Source organism: Mytilus californianus, unplaced genomic scaffold (genome assembly GCF_021869535.1).
Source record: "Mytilus californianus isolate M0D057914Y unplaced genomic scaffold, xbMytCali1.0.p SCAF_8, whole genome shotgun sequence".
NCBI classification, from domain to species: Eukaryota; Metazoa; Mollusca; class Bivalvia; order Mytilida; family Mytilidae; genus Mytilus; species Mytilus californianus.
The window spans coordinates 95,258,981-95,283,764 of record NW_026262734.1 but is presented as its reverse complement, the minus strand read 5'-3'; the positions used below and the strand labels follow the sequence as shown (position 1 = coordinate 95,283,764).

General features: G+C 31.0%; 2 long non-coding RNA genes across 2 annotated transcripts in view; one reads left to right on the top strand and one right to left on the bottom strand.

The window, feature by feature from the left end:
- Positions 1–24,784, bottom strand: part of LOC127713072 (uncharacterized) — a 261,787-nt gene that overhangs the window by 110,175 nt on the left and 126,828 nt on the right. The window lies entirely within an intron of this gene.
- On the top strand, positions 9,833–20,188 carry LOC127713065 (uncharacterized). The gene is made up of 4 exons (XR_007987442.1): positions 9,833–9,986; positions 16,245–16,384; positions 17,956–18,074; positions 19,873–20,188. It is a non-coding gene; the product is annotated as an uncharacterized LOC127713065 (long non-coding RNA).

Below are 24,784 nucleotides of genomic sequence, written 5' to 3'. Positions count from 1 at the left end.
GATATTACTCATACACAATGTGGAAGAACGTTGTTAACATTTAAACATATTAAATATAAAAGGAAATAATTCTTAAATTATAATAAAACAAATACCATTAAATCAATAAAAAGAAAAAAAAAAAAATTAAATTAAATAATATAGATCAAATATATACACTACAATATATCACACATAAAAAAGCAAATAAACATTATCAGTTTTGACAGTGCCAATTGTTAAATACATATCAGATGTAATACATATTTTGTTAAACATTTCATCGAAACACACACATACACACACACACACACACATCATGCGCTTTGGTAATTCCTTCTATAATTAATTTTGTTAGGCAGCAAAAGAAAACAAAGCACTTGCATTCCCTTTTGAAAATGATCAACAATAGTAGTTTCGTCAAATACCTCTACGACATTCCTGTTCACCAATTTGACCCAAAGTATTATATTTGATTTATAACATACATATATTCAAATTTCAAAAAGTCCAAAATAAACAGTTAGCCATGCAAGCAACGAATAGAATATACAGCACGGCTATTCATACAAACATTAAAAGCGTGATTTATTGATATACGAGTTTTAGACGTGATAGGGCGAAAGTCGAATAAAAGGCGGCGTATTAAAAATAAAATGTATAGCCGATCTTTTGAATTCAATAAAAGTAAAAATTGATATTAATTCGTTCAATATTTATTCAGTTTATAGCGAAATCTGGCAAAAACGTGTTACCTGTACATATGTTATAATGTGAGATCTGACTGGTCTCTGAGATAAATCTTGGACCGGCAATGGTGATTAATAAAACATCATGTGGTCTTTTGCACGAGTAAACTGATCTGAAACGGTCGTTTTGATCTGAACCGCTCTTAAAAGACAGCCGAAATATTTAGGAATTTTCAGTCTAACAATTTTTAGAATCATCCACTGCGATAAATTTTGGAGTATTTTGTAAACAGTCATATGTTTAGTTTATGTAGTTGTTATTTACATGTACATATGAATCATCATATTCAAATGTCTGAAAAGTTACTGAACAGCACTGAATTGACTGCAATTGATTTAAAAAAAACAAATTGGAATTAAATAGCAGAACCACAACCTATATGGTATCAGGGATACAAAAAATTGGAAACAATCGGTCGTAGATACATGAGTTAAAGCGAGACCTGCTGGAACGGACAGAGTTTAAACATTTAAATGGGTAATGTATCGCTGACAATAAACACATGCAGATAATAACCATGATTACCTCACAGTTCATGACATCAAATAGTCAAAGGGAAAATTAGAAATAAAAATTGTCATCAGTCTCACTGAAATCAACTTTTTGAGGAAGTAGTAAAGGATCATTCATTTTTTTGTATTTTTTTGTATTTTTTTTGTATTTTGGTATTTTGCTTGTGTCGTCATAATGAAGGCAGTAAGATTTATTATTTGTGGTCATCATGATGTTTACCTTAGTTAAGCCATTTCCTGACATATCTTTATAAACCTTTTGTTTGTACCAGAAAGCTATAGTATTTTGCCTCGTCGTTTTGTTTTTAAAGTTTGTACAAAGTAAATTTAACATTGCTCAGACAACAATGATGTATTAAATTGTAATACTAATAATATGATAAAATAAATCAGACAATTTTGCCTACATGAGTCGTAAGATATTTCAGGAACAACTGGACACTTTAATTGATTGTTTTGTTTCTACTTGGTACAGGTTGTACTCCCTTCTATATGAGGACTTTCGTATTTGTGTGTGTCAACATTCGTGTGATTCAAATCTTCATAGATGTTTGGAACATTGAGACAAGTCGGGTTTACGTATTGATTAACATGAAGAGTATCACTTCCAGAATTTTCACTGACAAAAGTATTATCAACTCCGATATTAAAATTTTCCAATCCATTCGAATGATCAGAAATGGTTTCAAGATTGTATTGAAAATATCCGTGTTTACGTATAAATAGCTGAATGTTATATTACTTTCACTACTGCTTGTATATGTTGAAATAGGTATATTTTTAAAAACTATTTCTTCTTCAGATATTGTTTGGTTGCTGTTTTCAATCCTGTCATTATGCAGGTTAACTTCATGATAAGAGACACTTTCGATTTCTTCATATTCATTATCTACAGAAATATTTTCCTGGTCAACAGATACTTCAGATTGAATGCTATAAAGTTTAACGTACATGAGCGAATCAAACAAATTGAGATATATAGACACAATACGATGGTGACAAGGGGACGTCGCAATTTATAAACTGATAATTAACAATGGGAAATGAAAAAAATCATTTGTTTTATGGTACATTTTTGTATCAAGCTTCCCGTTAGAGACAAAGAGATCAATATCAAGGAAAAGGCAGTGTGCATTGCTTGTTTTAGCTTTATCTTAAGTAAATTCAACAGTATATATCTCTTTATTGTACAAACTAAAGTGGTCTAAATTAAGAGCCAAAATACCATCCAAATATCTAAAAGTGTTATCAAATTTTTGTATCAGATGTTGTTTTAATTGGTCTTTGCTGATTTTAGACATAAATTGTAATTCGTAACAATACATACTGAAACATGTCCGGTTGGAATGGAGCACAATAAGTCCCCATTGGAATTCCGATAAGTTGGCATCATACGGACTCACTAATGTAAACAAAATATTATATAAAGAGCATTTAGCTCCAGTGATACTATTTGTATTTTTTTAGTTTGATTTATTACAAAACGTATATAGTTTTGTAATAACAAAAATATACCAAACTTTTCCATTTTATTCCATTTCAAATGTTTCATTATTTTTCAATAGATCAAACAAAAAATAAAATGAGAATGAAAGAAACTGGTATCGAACTTTCACCTACACATGTTAACTCCAAAAACGTACCAAAAAATAAAATCACATAAATACGGAACTCCGAGGAAAATTCAAAAAGGAAAGCCCCTAATCAAATGGCAAAACAAAAGCTCAAACAATGGAGATAGCCAATCTATAGTCAAAAAAGAAAGGAAGAAATATTAACTTCGGTTCAAAATTCTAAGTATTGAGCCACATAAACCAACGCAAAAAGTTCAGCTTATCACAGGTGCTTACGAATAGAAAGCGCCTAAATTCTAACTTGACTAAATCTAAAATGATGGTACTGACATTCGAAAGTGATTTATAACAGCTTCGTAATGTGAAGTTTATTCAATGTGGTCTTTAATGGTTGAATTATTTTTTAATTTCAACGTAAAAGAATATTTAACTTACTTCTTTTTTTCTCGTTTCCCATATCGCTTTTTGACAGTGAAACATAGGACAACAACCACGACTGAACAAGTGAATGAAATTGCATATGCTGCATGTACTAAAATTAGATAAAAACAAAGATGGAAAAGGTTGCTATATAATTGCCTTTTAGTGTCAGTCTAAATATTAACCGTTATGCTAAATCATTTATTGACGCAATGGCTAATTATGATCTTTGAGTTGTTTCTCAAATCCCCATTGACACATTGATATTCTTCTAAACTATCTATATAAAGACTGGATTGTCACTAAACTTTCACAGAATCTACAAATCTGACGTCATTCATATCTAATTTCATTTTTTTATCAAAATACTGTGTGTGGGTTTTCAGTTGTAAATATACTCATCGTAGCTTCCAGAGTTTTCATTTAGTCTAGACGCCCGTTTGGCAACAAAAAATCATCAGTGACGCTCAAATCAAACAGTTAAACAGAGCAAATTAGTACGAGTTTAAAAGGCATTGAGGACCAAACATTAAATTTTTTTAGATCTAAAAGACGAAAAGATATTTTGTGTCAATACCTCTATCTTAAATGTTGATACTTATGAACATTTGTGCATCACTCTCTCTCTTTATTGTCATCAGTGTTGGCAGATGAAGGTAATATAGCCATAAATGACCTTTTCATGTTAATACACATTAGGCAACAATGAAACGAACTTTTAAGTTGTTGTCGAAGTTTTCTAACTATAAAGTTTGTTTTAATCATGTTGATGTAAGAGGCAAACCATCTGATATTAAATCTGGTGTGTTTATCATATCAAATGACTATGTTGACTTTACTATCTATAAACCCGCTTGACGTTTGTTCCATAACAAACTGCAAATATCAAACAGTGCTTTTAAATCTGATGAGTAAAACTTGGCCAAACATATCATGCTTACAATTTGTTATACCAGTCGCGTGTGTTAATTTGATAATACTCACCTTACACAATTGAAACAATACAGTTAGAACCAAAACTTGTCGAAAATTTGTGCCAAATACGACTAGAGCCATAAATGTCTGTTTCTACACAATTCTATTGTTCAGAAAATCAAAGTTGATTACTAGTAAAATAACGGAAAATGGACGCATCTTTTTATTTCATGTCAACACAAAAATGCTCACTATAAATACCCTCGATAACAAAATGTTCACCACCGAGTGCCATCAATCCAGTGGATTTGAAAATCAAAATTAGTCAGCATATTACTCATCCATTGCGCTCGATATAAAATAGTGAAAGGGTCAAGGTTGTAAACACTCATTAAGGATATGAGGCTTCTAATTTTATACACCAGACGCATGCCTTGTCTACATCGGACTCATCAGTGACTTGATCAATTAAGTGATGATATAAGGTCTTTGCATGGGTTTTTTTTAACAACTTTACTGATTTGCAGTCAATCAGAACTGACCATTAAGTAATAGAGATCAATAACAATAACTGTTATAGCAGTATGGTAACTTTTGTTCATGTTGTCTGTTTCAAATTTTATCAAAGTAGCAAAAGTTTGTAATCCCATCAACACACACTGTTTATACAGATAATATGCAGCTTCATTTCAATAACGGTATAAGAAATAAGGCCATAAATCATGGCATTCACTTTTCTGATACAAATTAACAATGTTTAAAATTTTATGGAGATTTGAACGTCAATAAGTAAAACATAGCATATGTAACAACAACATATATATAAATAATAGTCTAAATGCATACTAGTAACACAATAACATCATTTCAGGCAATTGAAAAAAAAGCGGATACAGGCTGTTCCTAACTATTCCTTGATTATTTTGATATCATCAGTTTTATCGAACTCGAATTAAGGCTTTTACGGGTACATCTAGATTTGCGTCAAGTACTTTGAAGATGGACACCGCGAATCGGTTCAAACTTAAAATAGGTCTGTTTTATATCGTATTGCAGCAACATATTTACATAAGGTCTGTTTCATAAAATTGCTACAATAAACTAATCAACAATACATCTAATTTATGCCTTGCATTACATTAGCTGAGAGTTAATTTACAACTTAACTTTGCAACAGCAAAAGAGAAGAAAGATATCAAGAAATCGAACAAAACTTATTAAAATCAATAAGAGAATGTGTCAATGCGACAAAGATGATGCCCTGCTTGCTTATAACGTTATTATGGGGCATCACTACAAAACGGTTAAAGTGGTGCCACCCGAATTAGAGTAGTAGAAGTAGTTGTAGTAGTGGGATCACAATCCAATTCTTACTCCTTCCAATATTTGTTTATGCGAACTAAAGCATATAACTTACCTACAAAAATCTTCATTAATTCCGAATCTGTTGTCTGCAGTAATTTGTCCACTGTATTCATGAAAATGTTTTGTATTTTAATATATTCTCTTATTAATTCATCAATTAGTCATTATGTAAGCATAAAAAAATGAAATGCAAATAATAACATTCCATAGATATTTAAGGTCCATTATCTGGAAAATTAGTAAATGATCCCAATAGATAAACCTGTGTTAAAGTGGTTTCATGATTCAGCTCTGATAAGAATAAGTATAAATGACAAGTTACATTGTATTTATTATACAAAAGAAACAGCTATGCACATTATCTTGCAAACATTTTATATACTTTGGTGTATAACTTGGCTTCAGAAAAAAATAAAACGATATTTTACCCTTTTAACACACATAGATGCAATAGATTGCAAACTTACCTATATCAATTGCAACTGAATATGAATTTCTATAAATAACGTTATTTTGATGTTGAAAGCTTCACAGATGTATATTCCAATGTTGTTTGGATTAACATCTCCAATAATATAGGTATGTGTTCTTGAAAGTATATTTCTCTTGTTGTCCTGTTTAAACCATATGTATTCTGGTTCAGGTTTTCCAATAGCTGTGCAAGTTAAATTTATCTGGTCTGTTTTTCTGTTATATTGTTTTTGGTTTGGCTGATTTTTGACGTTGAAAAGTCTAATTTGAACTGCAAGTTTATTAAGTAGGACTAATAAACAAATCCTTTGCTTACATATGATAAGAAAAGCGAGTTATATATGTTAAAAAGATCTTGATGTTAATCATGCATAGTTTACCTACATGAGCAACATAATGGTTGCCACGTGTGGATCGGGATCGGCTTAGACTTCTGAAGCCTATGAAATCATCTCAGGTTTTATGCATGAATCATGTTGCTCAGTCCTTAGTTTTCTATGTTGTGTGTGTATGCTGGTGTTTATATTTCAGTAGTATTCCGTTTTTTGTCTTAGCATTGATGTTTTTCCACATACTGTGTATTCATTATTATTCGTGGGTACAGTTATCCCATGGATTTAAATACTCAACGAAGTACACATTTTCTATTAGATTGTTTGCAAACTTATCTAAAACCTAGTGACCAAATATCTACGAAAATGCAAATTTTTTTCATAATCCACAAAAATTGGTACCCACGAAAATATATGAATCCACAGTATGAGTGACGGTAGAAACGTTATCTTATCTAGTCACATGATACCTCAAATTTAAAATAAAAGTTGAATATGTGCTATATACTTATATAATGGTTAGGTTATATTATAAAACATGTGGACATGGGTTTTCTTGTAAAAGAAGATCCTTCATCCAATCAGAATCTTGAGAAATTATTGCATTATTCTATTCCCGTACTATACTCCGTCGATAGCTCTTCTTTATGAAGTGATCTTTGCCAAAATAACTCTCATTAGATATTCGACAACCACATAGCGCAAGTGCTAGGGAAACCCATAATACAAGTAAAGGTAAACAAACAAATGTGCACTGAAAGGTAGAGTGTTACTTGATTATGAAAAAAATAGTACACCTAATCATTTAACAACTTTTGTGACAAAACAATATTAACAAAGCGAAACCCATGGGGATATCAGACAAAATAACATCAATCTATCAACTCCATTATTTTTCACGTGCTCCATATATTCTATTTGAAAGTTTGTTTATAAAGGTCATGATTGGTTAACTTCGACAACAGAACCTGAAAAAGTAAAATCACTAAAATACCGAACTCAAAGGGAAATCCAAAACGGATAGTCCCTAATCAAATGGCAAAATCAAAAGCTCAAACAGATCGAGCGAATGTATAACAACTGTCATTTTCTAATGTAGATTGAAAGTGAATAAGAAGCCACAGTTTTCGATCAATAAACATTAAATGAAATATATCTGATAGATATCAGAAGATTTGGTATGAGTGCCAATGAGACAACTCTCCATCCAAGTCACAATTTGGAAAAGTAAACCATTACAGGTCAAAAGTTGTCTATTATACGTGATGGCTTTGTAATAAATATTTAAAAGAAACGTTTATAGAGGACATATTTCTGAAAATGCCTGTACCAAGTTGGGAACATGGCAGTTGTTTTTGACTTGTTCTGTTGATTTTGTCAGTTATCATGGACTTCCCACTTTTTTAATATGATTTAGAGTTCGGTATTTTTGTTATTTTTTTTTTAAATCATACACAGCCAAATTTTGCTCACGTGAATTTCACGTGAATCTCATTTCACGTGAATTTCACATGAATTTCACATGAATTTCACATGAATTTCACGTTAATTTCACGTGAAGTGATTTCACGTGAAATTCACGTTAAATTTTCACGTGAAATTATTTCACGTGAATTTCACGTAAAACATTTCATGTGAATTTCACGTGAAAAAATATAAATGGTGTCTAAGTTAAAAAAAAATAACCGAAAATCAAACATTTTGTCAACCTCTAATATCTTGTATTATATGTGTCATATATTCCATGGAAATCTTAATTTAATTTGAAAAATTCTATTTTCACGTGAAATTCACGTGAATATTTCACGTGAAATTCATGTGAGTATTTCACGTGAGTATTTCACGTGAAATTCACGTGAATATTTCACGTTAAATTCATGTGAATATTTCATGATATATTGACATGAAAAATTTCACGTTAAATTCACGTGAACAATTTCACATGAAATTAACATGAATCAAAACTCATGTGAAAATGTTATGTTTCATTTTATCTGAATTAAACCATGAATTCATAAGAGAAATTTAACTTTATTGAGTTAAATTTTTGTAACATGAGAAACAAATTCACCTGAATTTTGCTATTATTCATTCCAATTTTCTTTTTGCAAAATTGAATCATTTTAAAAACTGTTATTCTTTGTCTCTCAAGATTTACACATTTGGACATACAATCATTGTAAATGATAAATATTTATCTTTTTGTTAAGCATGAATTATCTCCCTTGATAGTGGGTTAGATGCAACTACAAAAACATGTTGGTTTTGAATTATATTTTCTATCACTGTTTATATTTATCTCTAGTAGAGTCATTAGGATGGAATTTTGTATACATGTGTATCTCTTATTTCAAATTCCTAGATGCCTATATTATATTGATGGACTAATTTGATTTACTAGTAATATTTCTATAATTATTAAGTAGTAAATTTAATTACTTTCACACATCTTATGTCTTCTTTACTTTTATACTTTTAAAAAATGTGGGAGGTAACTCCAACTTATGAAATAGATTACTGTTACTGTAATAGATTCTTTACTTCCCATTATTGCAAAGAAAAAAAGGATAATATATATCATATATATATCATTAACTTCCAAACATGAGTTATCTCCCTTTTTTACTGTGCATAAAACTTTTCCTCAAACTTATAAGTCAAGAAAATTTGTGAGCATTGAATCGCACATAAGTTTAACATTAGGACATATATGAATAAAAACTAGTAAGAATACAGAAAAGAATTTTATATGTACTAAATTTTGTCAATAAATGTAAATTTGAATGTTTATCAATTTTTTAAGTATATTGAAAGTGCAGTATAAAATTTTTTGGATTGCTTTTTATAACATGACATCTATACAAGAAGCAAATTTTGTTTATAATCTTTGAAATTGAAAGATTGCATGATCAATTGTTGCACTGGGACACATTTTAAAATTACAAAACAATTTTACGTCCCTGTATTCTTAGATTAATGTTTTTATTCAGAAAAAATGAATGGTTACATCAAGGAATTGTATATTTAAATATACAATTCCTTGGTTACATTTACACTTTATTATTAAAAAAAACTTACATTCTTTAAGCTTTAATAAATGTGTGGTAAATGATTGCCAATTAGACAAGGCTTGCTCATTGAATTAAGGTTAAACATTTTACTTTTGTATAGATATATATATATATTCTTTTACACAATGAAATCACAGTCATAATTGAAATTATATTTATTATATTTTATCTGGGACTATTATACTAAGTTAGTATAATAGTCCCAGATTTTATAAATATATATATTAAATAGTTGTAAGGGTTTAATTAACTAACAGCTCCATGTGGAGGTGCTCCTATGTAAAGGATGCTTATTAACAAAATAATTTGTTATATGTTCCAAGGATTTGTATAGTAGGAATGGGGGAACTAGCAGGTACCTATTTTTCACTTTTCACATGGAGAAATACTTTGAACATCAGATCAGGACAATATCCGTGAATCTCTCTTCCGGAGTCGGGTTTTTTTAAAACGCTTGAAAGATACAGATTATGACGCGTCTTAAAGAGAAGAACGCCGTCAGCCGATTGTCAACAACAGTACTTGTTTCAGTTAATTTAACAAGACAAACAATACCAAGGAGCTATGAATCAATGAATACTCGAGGATGTACTACAGGTAACTCAAACAAATGATTTAATAGTGCAGGAATAAACAGAAATCTGCAATGACTGAATGAGAATGGTTTTCATCTTCGATTTTGGTATCGTTTTCGTTCGCTCCCAAATAATTTTTATACACGTTCGCCCCATAGGACCTAACGCATCTAATTTCAAATTCCAGTTGAATTGTAAGTTATTTTATTATTTGTATACAGTAACGTAGCTTGCATTCTGTTATTCACGAAGTCAAGGGGTCTTAAGCTATCGATTTTTTTTAACAATTTGAACAAACTAAAGTTAAACTACCAACTTATTAGTTCATTACCTGCTTATAATTTTTCAATGTTCATATGGATACTTAAATCTTTTAAGACGCATTCATGATTTAGTTTCTCATATCGAATTCTTTAAGTGTCGCAACTTCCCAGATAATGGCAGATCAAAAAATATTTATGAATAATGGAGATGGATATGTCAAATTCTGACTGAGTCTTATACAGTATAAATTTGTCACTTCTTTTTTTATTTGTGTATGATTCAAATCATACGTATTACTATCTTATCTATGATTAACTCAAAAGTTATATAGATAACAAACACTTGGCTGACTTGCAGTTATCACATACATGACACAAGACAATCACTGACAAGTTTCCGGACTTGCTAGCAGTAACTGAAAGCCAGATCAAATACAATGTACCTAATCTGTTGTACAAAATGTACACTCTAATACTGGTCACGTGGCTGTACCTCACTTTGACATTAGATTTAACGTCATATCAGAAGCAACACAATTGACTTGAATTGTGTCAATTTTTTTTATTCCAGCATATTTAGATTACAGAAAACTACAAATGGTATAAATCAATAATGACAACAAAACGATACAGTATAAAAAAGAAGATGTGGAATGATTGCCAATGAGAATGCTACAGGTCACTGTACAGCATGGCCAACTATTATCCTCAGTGTAAGCCAGTACAAGTTATCGCGCATGATTTTAATTTCTTATCCGTCTGATCAGTCTTTTCTGTGTGTGATATCTTATCAAGACAACATGCTGAGTTTGTAAAGACAATGTTGACACTCGATAATAATTTGACAACACTAAGTAAACAATATTATAACCATATGACATTGTAGCATGCTAGGTTCCACATGAATACGAGTTGTATAAACTGACTTTATTTCCAAAAGATAAAATTCTATTTTACCGAATATCAAACATACAAAATAAAAAGTTGAAAAAGGACAAATACGAGATTATGATAACCAAACATATATACATGTATATATATCTATCATTAAATCGTTGGCTTGTTATAGTTTATAAAAGCACTTACATAAAATTAAAATTGTTCTTTAACAATTTCAAAAGCAAGAGGGTTGTAATTGTGAGGTTATATGATATTAGATATAATATTCTTGATTTCAGTAACATCATTTTTAGAGAAGTATGCAATGAGTTGACAATCAAAATATGGATAGATGTAATTCATGTAATAACAAAATACATAATCGAAAAATGATTCACTATAGTCATCAATAGAAATGTTCACACGATGTTGTTCGATTTTGATATATCTTAAACCTTTCTTTCGACGTAAATCCGAATATGAGACAACGTAGATTTTTATCTTGTTTTACATAAAGAAAGTCCCACAGAAAAAGTGTATACAATAATGTTCAGAGTATAATATAAAAAAAGGGGGGGGGGGGGGAGTACCCTGCCCAGATAATAATATAACTGATATGTAAAGGAAAGTTTTAACCACAGATTTGAACTTGACAATTTTATCTGAAATTCACACCAGGTGACCAAATACATGTTGAAATTTGTGAACTTCACACGGATATCTTTAGAAAACATGCTAATCGAAACAACAGGGGTCGCAGGCATCTGTTTTCAAGTATAATTCTGAATTTTAACGATTCCAATTATCTTATTCATTTGATAAATTAAAAATTTCAAATTCTGCAAATACATGTACAAAAAATGTACAATATACATTTTTTTTTTTATAAATTTTGTAAATGTAAGAAGATGTGGTATGAGTGCCAATGAGACAGCTCTCCGTAAACTTTACATTAACAGAAAAATAATTAAAATAAGTTTCCTTTTTAATAAATATTTTACATAAATGTTCAATTGCAAAATTAAAATTTTTTTCATGATAAAATTGATAATGGAAATGGGGAATGTGTCAAAGAGACAACAACCCGACCACAGAACAGACAACAGCAGAAGGCCACCAACAGGTCTAGAATCTTTAGAAAGGACGGAGACAAATTAAAAATAATATTTATTTTGTTCAATGCGATTTATTTTTCTAAAAGTTAAGTGTATAAAAGGAGAATGTGCATCAAACAAGCAATAGACTAGTAAATTCACATGTACATGTATGTATCTAAAATTTTGTTTCTTAAGGTAGATAGGGTGTCTTCCTCCATCTTGAATTTTGAAATACCAGAAAACAATCGGTCTAGATCTTTAATAAAAGGTGCAAATTTTGAGAGTAGTAGGTAATTCATGTGTAAGAATTTTCATTTCAATATAGAAAATGACCTATTTTATCATATTTATGGTTGTATTTTACAAAAAAACAGAATACTTTTGTTTGATTCTATTTTTTCCAACTTTGCCATATAAGGGGAGGCAACTCAAATGTAAGGGCAGATAATTCAGATAAAGTTACTTTTACAATAGAATGTGTTAGGAATTAACCTATTTTATTATGTAGCAAGAAAACGGGTCCCATGACCCCATTTTTTATTTTTCTTATCTGAAAGCATACTATTAGAGCTATCTTCACATATTTTATCTCAAAATTCTATGGTGTAGTTTTCGTTTTATGGCAGAAAATTGGGTTTTCCATGCATAATCATTACAAAATCTGTCAATTTTGCACAACCTGTAGCGTGAAAATAAGCCCCGTGTCCCATTCTTTTTATTATTATTTTTTAAAAAGCATGATATAAACTACATTTTGGCAAATTATTAAAAAAATTCTATGGATTATAATTTAGACACCCCATCTTCCTTAAACTGTTAAAATATTTTAGTTCAATTTATTTCAATTTTAAGCGATTGTCGTTTTGTAATCTTTAAATTAGCATTACTACATACAAATATTTTCGTATATAGTCCACACTGGCACATATGCTGCCCTTGTCTTATTCTTTTAAGACTTTGGCAATTGGTTTATCTTGGAGAATATTTTTTTTTTCTCATTTGAAACTTTTGTGCATTGAAATTTACAATTTATAAAGTAAACTTGAAAAGAAAGAGGCTATTAAACATTGTTAAACCGTCAAAGAAAAAAAAACACAAACAACTCATGTCTACTGAGAATAACAGAAGTTATCACATTGTCATGTGTTAATTATTTATCCATGAATATTATATTTACCTGGTTTGACTTAGATTATTTCTGGTCAACTTCAAAAAATGATCGCATCTTGATTTTTGAATAAAAAAGGCCCTGATTCAAAAAAAATTGTAAAATATGAAATTTATATCGTTGGATAGATTTAAAACCAGAGAATAATATACATGCGAATGAAGCTGTTTCTAATAAAGATTTTATGTCAATTCATTAAAGAAAACCCATGTGCACACATTTTTGGTTTCGTATTGTATGAAGTACAATGTAATAGGTCGTGCACCCGGTGTTCTTTAATTGAAAAAGGCCCTAACTTCTGCAATCCTTATCAAAATACAAATTAGATCTGTAGAAAGCTTATAAATTGAACTTTCAAAATTGATGCCAATTTTGCAGAGCTACATTCACGCAAACAATCAGTTTTTCACTTTCATTTTTATACTACCGCAAAAAATTAAAAAATTTTGCGGTCGTATATTGGTATGAAGTTGGCGTCGTCATCTTCGTCCGAAGACACATTGGTTTTCGCACAATAACTTTAGTTCAAGTGAATGGATCTCTATGAAATTTTACCATAAGGTTTGATACCACAAAAGGAAGGTTGGGATTGATTTTGGGGGTTATGGTACCAACAGTTAAGGAATTAGGGGCCAAAAATAAGCATTTTTGTAACTTCCAGACAATAACTTGTGTGTTAGTGTATGGATCTCTCTGACATTGTACCACAAGGTTCCATATCACAAAGGGAATGCTGGGATTGATTTTGGGGGTAATTGCCTCAAAATTTTAGGCGAGTCCCCTGGGGTCACCCCACCCCCTTCTTTTTGAAAACTTGTAAAGGGTCAAGATCTCTGAAACCATATATATTCTTGTATGGGACAATAAAACAAATCAAATGAAATCCATGGGGTATAAGGCGAGTCCCTTTGGGTCACCCCCACCCCCCTCCTGTTTAAGAATTTGTAAACGGTCGAGCTTTTCATTATTAATAAGATAATACCACATTGAGGTCCAAAGGGTCCTAAATTAAACTTTTGTTTAATTTCATCAAAAATTGAATTCTTTGGTTCTTTGATATGCTGATTCTAACAATGTTTGAGTGTTAAATCATATCTAATTTTAGAGAACTTATATTAATTAGTCATCACTGGTTGTTGTTATTATATTATTGATTATAATTTGAAAAAATGCATCATATCTTATTTTAGAGAACTATTTATCCAGTTTGAGTTATTTCCATTTGCACAGAAAATATTATGGATAAAATTAACCAGTGTTTCATTTCAACATAAATTAAATATATATATAGGGTTCTTTCAAATGCTGAATTCAAACTCTATTTAGATATTAGATTTTTAGGCCCAGTTTTCAAGTTGGTCCAAATCAGGGTCCAAAGGGTCCTAGATTAAACTTTTGTCTGATTTCATCAAAAATTGAATTCTTGGGGTTCTTTGATATGCTGATTCTAATATGTACTTAGATTTTGGATATTGGACCATTATAGGTATTTAAATGTCCAATTTCAAATATATCAGTTCTTTGACTACATTCATTTTGTGTCACAAACCTATGATGTGTCAAATATTCAATCACAATCCAAATTCAGAGCTGTTTTAAGTTTAAATGTAGTGTCCATACTTGCTCAACTGTTCAGTGTTCGACCTCTGCAGGAAAATCCGGTTTGCTGTCTCTCTGACAGCCTCTTGTTCAAATTAGTCTACATTTGGGTCCAAAGGGTCCAAAATGAAACTTAGTTTGATTTTAACAAAAATTGAATTCTTGGGGTTCTTTGATATGCTGAATCTTTAAGTTCTTTGACCACATTCATTCTGTGTCAGAACCTATGCTGTGTCAAATATTTAATCACAATCCAAAGCTGTATCAAGCTTGAATGTTGTGTCCATACTTGCTCCAACTGTTCAGGGTTCGACCTCTGCGGTCGTATCAAGCTGCGCCCAGCAGAGCATTTTATTGTTATATATGCTTGAAGATATTGATCTGATAATTTTCATGATTATTGTATACATGTAGTTTTACCATGACAAGTTGCATATCAAGTTCAAATTTTGTTTCAGTTCAGATGATTTTTTTTATAGCAGAAACTGTTTAGGACAAATGTAGGAATTATGGTCCAAAACAAGCATTTTTCATGTTTCATGGCAATAAATTGTGTATAAGTGTAGGATAACTATAAAATTGTACTACTTAATAGGTCATTTGTAGGTTCCATACCTCAAAAGAAGGTTTGGATTAATTTTTGGGGTAACAGACTAAACCATGTAAACCATTTAATAATTTGGGGCCAAAAAAAAAGAAGGATTTTCTGGTTTCAAAACATTTAAGTCTTGAATAATATACATTGTACATCATTTGTATATGTTCATACACCTGAACTAATATATAGATAAAAGAAGATATGGTATAATTTCCCTTCACCCAAGATTAAATGACATACATGTAGAAGTTAACATAAACTATAGGTCACAGTTCATCCTTCAACAATGAGCAAATCCCATACAGTCTAAGGGGAAATTGTAAACAATCAATTTCAAATGGTTACAACTTGAAAACTAATTTAATAATGACAAGGGGTCTTCAGTTACTGTTGTAAGACTACAATGGGATGACCTGCTTTTAGTTTAAACTACTGGACCAAATTTAATAAAATCATTAAAAGGGTATCTAATACTATTAATTATGATTTTCAAAACAACAGTGGATACAGGTGAGTGGCACAGGCTCTTGAGAGCCTCTAGTTGATATTTGATAGTACAATTCTAAGTTTAATATAAATACATATAGCAAGAAATACATGTATATTATAAGCTAATTGTTTGCAAAACTCTTTGAATAGTATTGCGTCCACAAATGTACTGTTTTCTCCCTTTCAGCAGTATTACAAGGTATGGGCAGAGGAGTTGACTATTGATAATGACTGATACTGGAATTAATGAAGTAACCTACATGTAGTGTCCAATCTCTATGTGGAGTTTGCCTATCAGACAGTCCATTTTTACATGTACCAAAAAATGTACGTTGACAGCCAATGCTAAGTATTAATCTTAAACATATATTCAATGATTGTATGTGCATCTCTGATACATATATTTCGCTGTTGTGTGGCTTTATTTCTGATCAGAGACTGATAAAAATCAGATTATCCTTTATTTTAAGTTCAAATATTATGTACTAGTAACTACATGTACTCAATGTCTTGCATTCATTTAACTAATAATGATGATGTAGCATCCAACAAAAAGTATATCTTTTTGACCTTCATTTTATGCCTCACTGATTATGTATATGTATGAATTCTGTCAGATTGTGGTACTTAAAAAAAGTTTTGAGTGTTTTGCACATATACTTTGTCATTGGACTTTAAATAAATTTGATTTCTGATAATGGCAGAGTGTTTTGAACATTGCTTCATAGTGATGATCAGATTACCTTTAATCAATATATATACAATGTACATGTACACTGCTACTGTAAAATAAAGTTTCCTAAATATTGCACTAATTTTAAAGTAACAAAATAGTACTGAATATTAAAAGTAGATTTCCAGTACTACATATGTTTGGTACAGAAATAGTACCTATGCAAAAGTAGCTGTGTATATAAATAGAATTTAATTGTTGCAGATTGATAATTTTTAGTAATTTGAAAATAAGGAGATGTGGTAGGATTGCCAATAAGAAAACTATCATGATCAGCCACGGTCAAAATGAAGGGGATGTAAGCAGTTTTAGGCCACTTTAAGACCTTCAACAATGAACAGAACAATACAGTTTACTCAGCTGTTAAAGATCCTGACAAAATGCGCAACAGTTCAATCTAGAAATTAAGTACTAGTCATTTTGCTAGTGATGTTCACTTATTGGTTAAAAGAAAAATTAATTGTTTTCTCTCTTGGTGAATATTTTTATGCCCCTGCCGTAACGGTGGGGGCATTAAGTTTTACCCTTGTCCGTCTGTACGTACGTCCCAAAATTGGTTTCCGTTCTCTAACTTAAGTTTGCCTCAACCAAATGTTATGAAAATTATACACAATTCTTATTACCACAAAACACAGATCAAGTTTGAATTTTGGTGGCGTCACTTTAACCGTTCTAGAGTTATGCCCTTTAGAAATGGAAAAATTGCAAAAGTTTTAGTTTCCGTTCTCTAACTTAAGTTTGCCTCAACCAAATGTTATGAAACTTATACACAACTGTTCTAGAGTTATGCGTGTTTACAAATAGAAAAATTGCTGAATTTTTAGTTTCTGTTTTCTACTTAAGTTAGCCTCAACCGAATGTTATGAGACTTACATACAATGCTTATTACCACAAAACTCAGATCAAGTTCAAATTTGGGAAGCATCACTTTTACCGTTCTTCAGTTATGTCCCTTTATAACTATATGATATGCAAGCAGGGGCATCATCTGTGTCCTCATGTGGACACTATCAACATTTATTTAAAACAATTGCCTGTGTGAATTTGACATATATCTAAATGAATTTTCAGTTGTATTGCCATGTTTTTATTTGGAAAACAGTTCATCAGCATGATCAGGTTCAGGTCTTATATTTATAATAATCACTGGAATTTAAATTTTCAGAATTAGCTCCCCAGATGCAAGTGGAAGTGAAGTTATACATGTTATATGTTTCGATGAAATGAATGACTTGATTAGATATACATGTAGTGGAGACCCTATAGATACAGTACATGTAACTGGTATGTATTTGTTACAGTATTTGCTGTCAAAATTGTATAACAAAAATGCCGAATCCTGTGCAAATTTCAAAAGGAGTCCACGCAAACTGACAAAATAAAAAAACACTATCAATCAACAGATCAAGGGAAAAGTTAATCTGCTATATATACATGTATGGAATAGGCATGTAGTTAGATTTGTTTACCCCTTTTCAGTCCATGTAAATTTATGAGAATAGAATATTATATTCTGGATTTCCTTAGATTTCAATTCTTATTTCATATTAATATTCCCATGTGTATATATGTTATGCTTGTAGTTTGAGGAAAATTATCAAAATAGCTTGACCAAGATTAAACAATAACTGCTATCATGAATTAGGCCATTTTTGTCTTGTCTGCAACTGATTGTATGGTGTACATGTCTGTCTGGGCAGGGTTCATCTTATCATGACCTGATATTCATAGTTCATTAGTCAATAATAAGTTTAATATTTTGGTCTGTTTGCAGAGGCGGATTTAGGGGGGCAGGGGGCCTCCCCCCTTCCCTGTTCTGGTTGATTATATAGGGAATCACTGAAGCTTGACCAGAGCGGGCCCCTTCTTAGGCAGTCAGTGGGCCCCCACTTATGAAAATTTCTGGATTTGCCACTGTGTTTGTTGTATACTATACAAGCTATAATCAATTAACAGATCAGCTATATTTGGGGTAGGCAATGATTGTAAGGTGCACATGTCTGTCTGGCTTGGTTTTTCTGACCTTGGCATTATTTGCTTGACAGTATTTTTTTCATGGATCATTGGTTATGTTAAGTTTATATATCATACTTATAGTAAAATTATATCTTTAGCATGTTTAGAACAATCAACATAAAATATATCATGAATAGTAAAACATGCAAGACATTTCAGCGTGTTTACTCGTCTCTTGTGATATCTATTTTATATAAATTTATACTGAGTGCCAATAAAAACACAATTCTGGTCCCCTTACACATGCTACAGCATATGTAGTTATGCCCAGCAACAGTCGAGGGGGAATAATATCAATTTACCCCTGTCCGTCCGGATGAGGATACTTTGTTTGTCTGGCTATCTCCTCCTACAGTTTTGGAGGTACAACTTGTTAACATGGCAAAGTTCAACCATAATGAACCGCCACACCTCCGTTGCAGAGGTAATTAAAAAATGTACAGTCTGCTAGATTATCAATTTTCAGAGCATTTGGAGTTTTGATTTATACCCCTATGGAAGCTAATCACAAATTTCTTAACTGGAAAAGTATCAGGTAACCAGATGTTTCCAGAATGCATAGAGCCATAAACATACTGTGTTAGTATTGTAATTTAAATGGGGCTAAGACATGTAAGAAGGGGGCTTGAAAATGATGAGTTGTGTTTCTATAGGCACTAAGTATACTTATATATACAGGTAATGTGGTTTGTTTTCATAAGTAATTTATTATAAAATTTGACATGGTATGATTGCCAATGAGACAACTATCCACCAGAGTCCAAATGACTGAATATTGACAACTGTAAATGATCATATGTACAGCTTTCAACAATGAGCAAAACTGATACAGCATAGCGAGCTACAAAATGTCCTGAAACAGGGTTGGCAAAGTATTGCCCAGCCCAGTGGGAATTACTGGGTTTTACTGGTTAAATCACCATCAAATCACCAATGATCATGTCTGAGCTTAAAATACAAAACAGTTATCTCCTAATTATAAGTTTGGTAATCATTGGAGATTAAATTGGTGTTATCTTTTTTGCTTGACTACAGAAACAAACATGCTGATTTTATTATATTACAGGAACTGTAGGAAGTATTCAAAGAGTCTGATTGCTAAGTATGCATTACAGGATTTTATCATTGGAGCAACATCTTAGGAGGAGAAGTGCAAATGTATGAAGGAATCCTTGGGTACAAATAGCAATTATATGCAGAAGAGGACTCTTAAACATTATTAACAGACATGTAGTCATAGTAGTGGTGTTTTCAAGAAACGTAAACCAACTGGAATTAACAATTGTGTATATTTTTTCAACCACAAGTACTTTCAGAATATAATACAATTCAAATTCAAATTATTGTGTCAACATACAAGTTACAGTAAAAAAATGAAAATGCATGTTTTAAAATGAATTTTATATAAAAAAATGAAATAACAAGAATTTTTAGCTTATTGTGCAGCCAAACTTTGAGATCTTTTAATGGTATATGCCTGTTGTTTGTCAACATTTTGCCTTAACCTTAAGATCAGTGTTAAAATGAGAAAAAAACTATTTTTGCATATATGAAATAAGAAGTAAATGGTTGTAAATTACAGAGAGCCTTTCAATATGGTACATTTGTATATCAGCTATATTTCACATAACTTTCTATTTTAGTTTATTAGTACAATGAGACATGAGGTATACATCAATCAGCCAGCAATATAACAACAAAAACACCTGAAAGGCATTAAGGTGCTAACATGCAGTCCTCAACAAAAGACAGGTGTCTAAAAGATATGCCATGATCTATTTAATTGACCAGAGGCTATAAAAAAAATTACAATATGAATCAAGAATAGCCATCAACACCAAATTCTCTGAATATTTTTTTTTTATTAAGACGAGATTTTTGACAACCACTGAAAAGATTTCTGGCTTTAAGCAGGTACATGAATAAGTGGCGAGGTGAACTAGTTTTTTTTCTTCAAAACCTTCTTAAAGAGAATTGGCATCTTTTGCAAGTAAGTCTTTTCCATAATGTGATTGGTTTGTGTCAAAACTGATGACCACACAATATGACTTATACAAACATAATAAAAATCAACTCAAATGAAATATACATCAGTGCAATCAACTTCTATAAATGACCACAGTCCATAAATCATTTACAAAAAAGGATTGAGACTCAACACAACCAAAAAAGTTCTAGGAGTGAACTAAGGTGCCCTGGATATAATTTATATCCTGTGATGCATTTGCTTGCCTTCTTTGTTTAAGACCAACAAATTTTGGAAACAAAGAAAGTAAAACAGAATGGAAGTATGAACACATGGTCCAGACCAAGAATAATATTTTTCATGTTTATATATATATCAAAACAGAATTTGTATTAGATTAGAATTGACTTACATAAATAAACTCAAATCCTGTGAAATTAGTGTGATTGAGGCTGAATTCACTTTAATTTCATTAAAAAAAAAGAAGCTCGATTCATGTTAATTTCACGTGAAAAGTTCACGTGAATTTCACGTGAAGGCTCAATTCACGTGAATTTCACATGAAAAATTTCACGTGAATTTCACGTGAATCAGTATTTCACGTGAAAATCACGTGAGTTTAACGTGAAATTCACGTGAAATATTTCACGTGAATTACGCGTATAAGCTCGATTAACGTGAAATTCACGTGAATTTTTTCACGTGAAATTCACGTTAATTTCACATTAAATTCACGTGAACAAAATTTGCCTGTGTATGCATTAAATCAGACGTTAGTATGTATAAAAAAGAGAGGCGAAAGATGCCAAAGGGACATTCAAACTCATAAGTAGAAAATAAACTGACTTTTTAATTTTACATTATGCTTTAACGAGAAATGAATGTTCCCTCACTTATGTTTATGCTTTAAACATTGAGTTGTGAGACGTGCATCTTCAGAACATATATTCATTTATCGACGAATATCTGAGAATATTGTTTGAATAGAATACCTTTTTTTTATTCAAAGAGATACTACCAGAAAAGAGATGTGGCACAGCTCCTATAATATTTTGGTTTATATCATGCACAAGTACCCCTTATCCTTTCTTTTTTTTCAAATTGAAGTCAATTTTTGTAAAAGAACCTTCCTTTATTTGATTATGTTTCAGCTTTAGAATAGAAAGTTCATGATAAATCTTGTACCGCATTGGGGATTTCGAAAATCTCAAGAATTACTGGAAAGTTGAACGAAAAGACTGAAAGTGATTTGTGGCTTTTCTACGAAATTTATGACAACTAAAAGAGAAGGACACAATGTCAAAAAAATTCTTATTCAAATCAAAGAAAAATATCTTCTGGTTCTCAAAATGATTTAAAGAATATTTGTTTTTCTTATTTTACACATCGTCCATGTATCAATTTAAATGCATGTTATGCAAATAATTTAATTTTAATACAAACATTGTAGAAAACAAATAATATTTTTTGAACATTTGAATACTTCTCTTCCCCGAATTAAAACATCATATCAAATAAAAATAAAAAATAGCATTTACGACAGAAACGCCGAATTATCGTTACAAAATGTCTTTTCATCTTATATACAGAAAAAAATATGTTCCTATTCATTGTTTCTTGTAGCGTGCGTTTTCATTGTGATAGTATGCCCTTGTCTGCAATACCGTTTGTATAATTTCGATGAATTTCATCAAGGTAAAACTGAAAAAAAATTAGTTTAGATCAAGTATTTCGTTGTCAAAATTGACTGAAAACCATTTTTTAAAAATAAAACCCGTTGGTTTAAAATTTACATGCGTTTACAAAATGTAGCTTAACAATTTGTATACTCACAATGTACATCTAATGGCAGCTCGGTTTCTACATACATTTCTGGAACATTGGCTTGTGATTTTTCAAAACAGAGAATTTTCGCTTTAAAGTCTTCTGCAGATATTTGAACAGTCAGGTTGCTGGTTCCTTTGAAAGAACATCCTGCAGATATTTCTCCTACATATATTGTTATACTATCATATGTTATTGATCTGTTTTGTTGTAGAGAGATCTTCTGCCATATTAATTTACCAGGAGGTTTTCCAATGTTACCAGTACAAGTAAACATTAATAGATTTCATGAATGTGAGACATTCTCTACAACTTGTAAGTGTAGGAAAGGATGCACTTCTATTTCGGTTAGTTCTCTTTGAATTTTTTTTTGGGAATCACGGAGGATATTTGACGTAAAGTTTACGTTTGTCTCCGGTATTATTGATGAAACAATGAAACTTAAAATACCATCTGGCATTGGAAGAGAGGCTGAAATAGATTTCCCCAAAAACGAATAAGCTACTACAAAACATGATTATGAAAATAACAAAACATCGTTTATGTACCGTAAAATCTTAATTCTGATATTTTTACAAGGTAAATATATTCTTTAGTCGCAGTGGACTTTAGAATATGAAGATTTAAAGCACATTTTGTATTTACATCCCCAATATATTTCCTCTGTTTTTTTTTAACTTTGAATTTGAATATTTATTATAACAGATTATATTAAAACAATCAGACAAAACGTTTCGGTTATACTGTCATATACTGACGGACACACTTGATCATTCTTTTAAATCTCATTTTCAACTATGCAGTCCTGTAAAATAAATGTATGCACATATATAAAATTTCATTATTTCATTGTATAAAAAGAGGTTTGCAGTTCGAAAGTTGAATATATTACGTCATATATAATGTTCAAATCAGGTGGTAAACACTGAAACTCTGGTTCTCCAATTATCAATGTTTCGAATTCTGTCTTGTAACTTCTGACCAACTTTGGCCTCTGTCCCACCCATTACAGCGTGGTCTAGCAATTATACGATTGAAATATTAGATCTTACAATGTTTTTGCTGCAGTCAATTCTTTGAAATGTCAGTATATGGTAAACATTTATGGTGTGAATGTGTCTGTTATAAATTTCGACAACTTGATTAGAAGTTGACGTTGCGGTTGTAAACGTGTCTCTTAAATAACGTTGCGTAATCAAATTTTATAGACGTGGCATTGTCACTAAATGTTGATCTGTTCATGTGTGGTCATCAACAAATCTCGTTTTCCTATACCGTTGTTGTAAGGGCAGGAAGAGCAGTTTCCGATGTGAAAATGTCTAGCAACATCACGTTAATGTATTCCTGCCTGAAATATTCTTTTGGTTTGATTCGGATTTTAATTGCTCAGTATCGGCAATATGGAAATGTCAATATATTTTTTTCTGATTTTAAGTGTGGTATGGATTGAAAGAAATAAAACAGATTCTACTTTTCTGGACATGTTGACCAAATGTTCTTTCAAATCATTTAAGTGGGAAAACATATCTTTAAAAATGTTTTTTCGAGACATTTAGGTTTTAATCTTTTTTATGTTATGAATAATATTTTATAATAGATTTGTTGACATAAATATAGCACAACTTTTCAACAAAATAAGGTATCGTCATACCTGCTATGCCTCATAACGTTGTACGTATCACTGTAATTTACTAGAATTTCTCGATAAAAGAAAGAAGTCATTGGCTTTATTTCGAGCTTTTCATCCCGCAGAGGATTTTACGGGTTACTAAACACAGCAACTTCGTTTTCCCATGCAATAGTTTGAAAATTCATACACCCGATTTAATTGCATCAGTCTTTGTTGTGCAAAGTTTGGATGTGATGCTATTTAATGACGTCAAAGATTGAGGTCATTTTGTTACTGTTATTTATTAGGCTTTGAAATTTCTATTTCTATAAAGCATATTACGTTCGAAAAAGTAAAATGATTTTTCTGACGTCATATGCAGAAATAAAAAAAAATCTAAAGTCGGAAGTTGAGCATTGATACATATTACAACTTGTACAATTTATGTAAAGGAAAACCGTGAATGTCGTGTTTCTACATGATGATATGAAATTGTTTAGTTACGTCCTTCGGATCGACTCGATAAAAAGCATGATAGCACCAGCGTTTATATCAACGACACATACTTTCAAAAAGTAC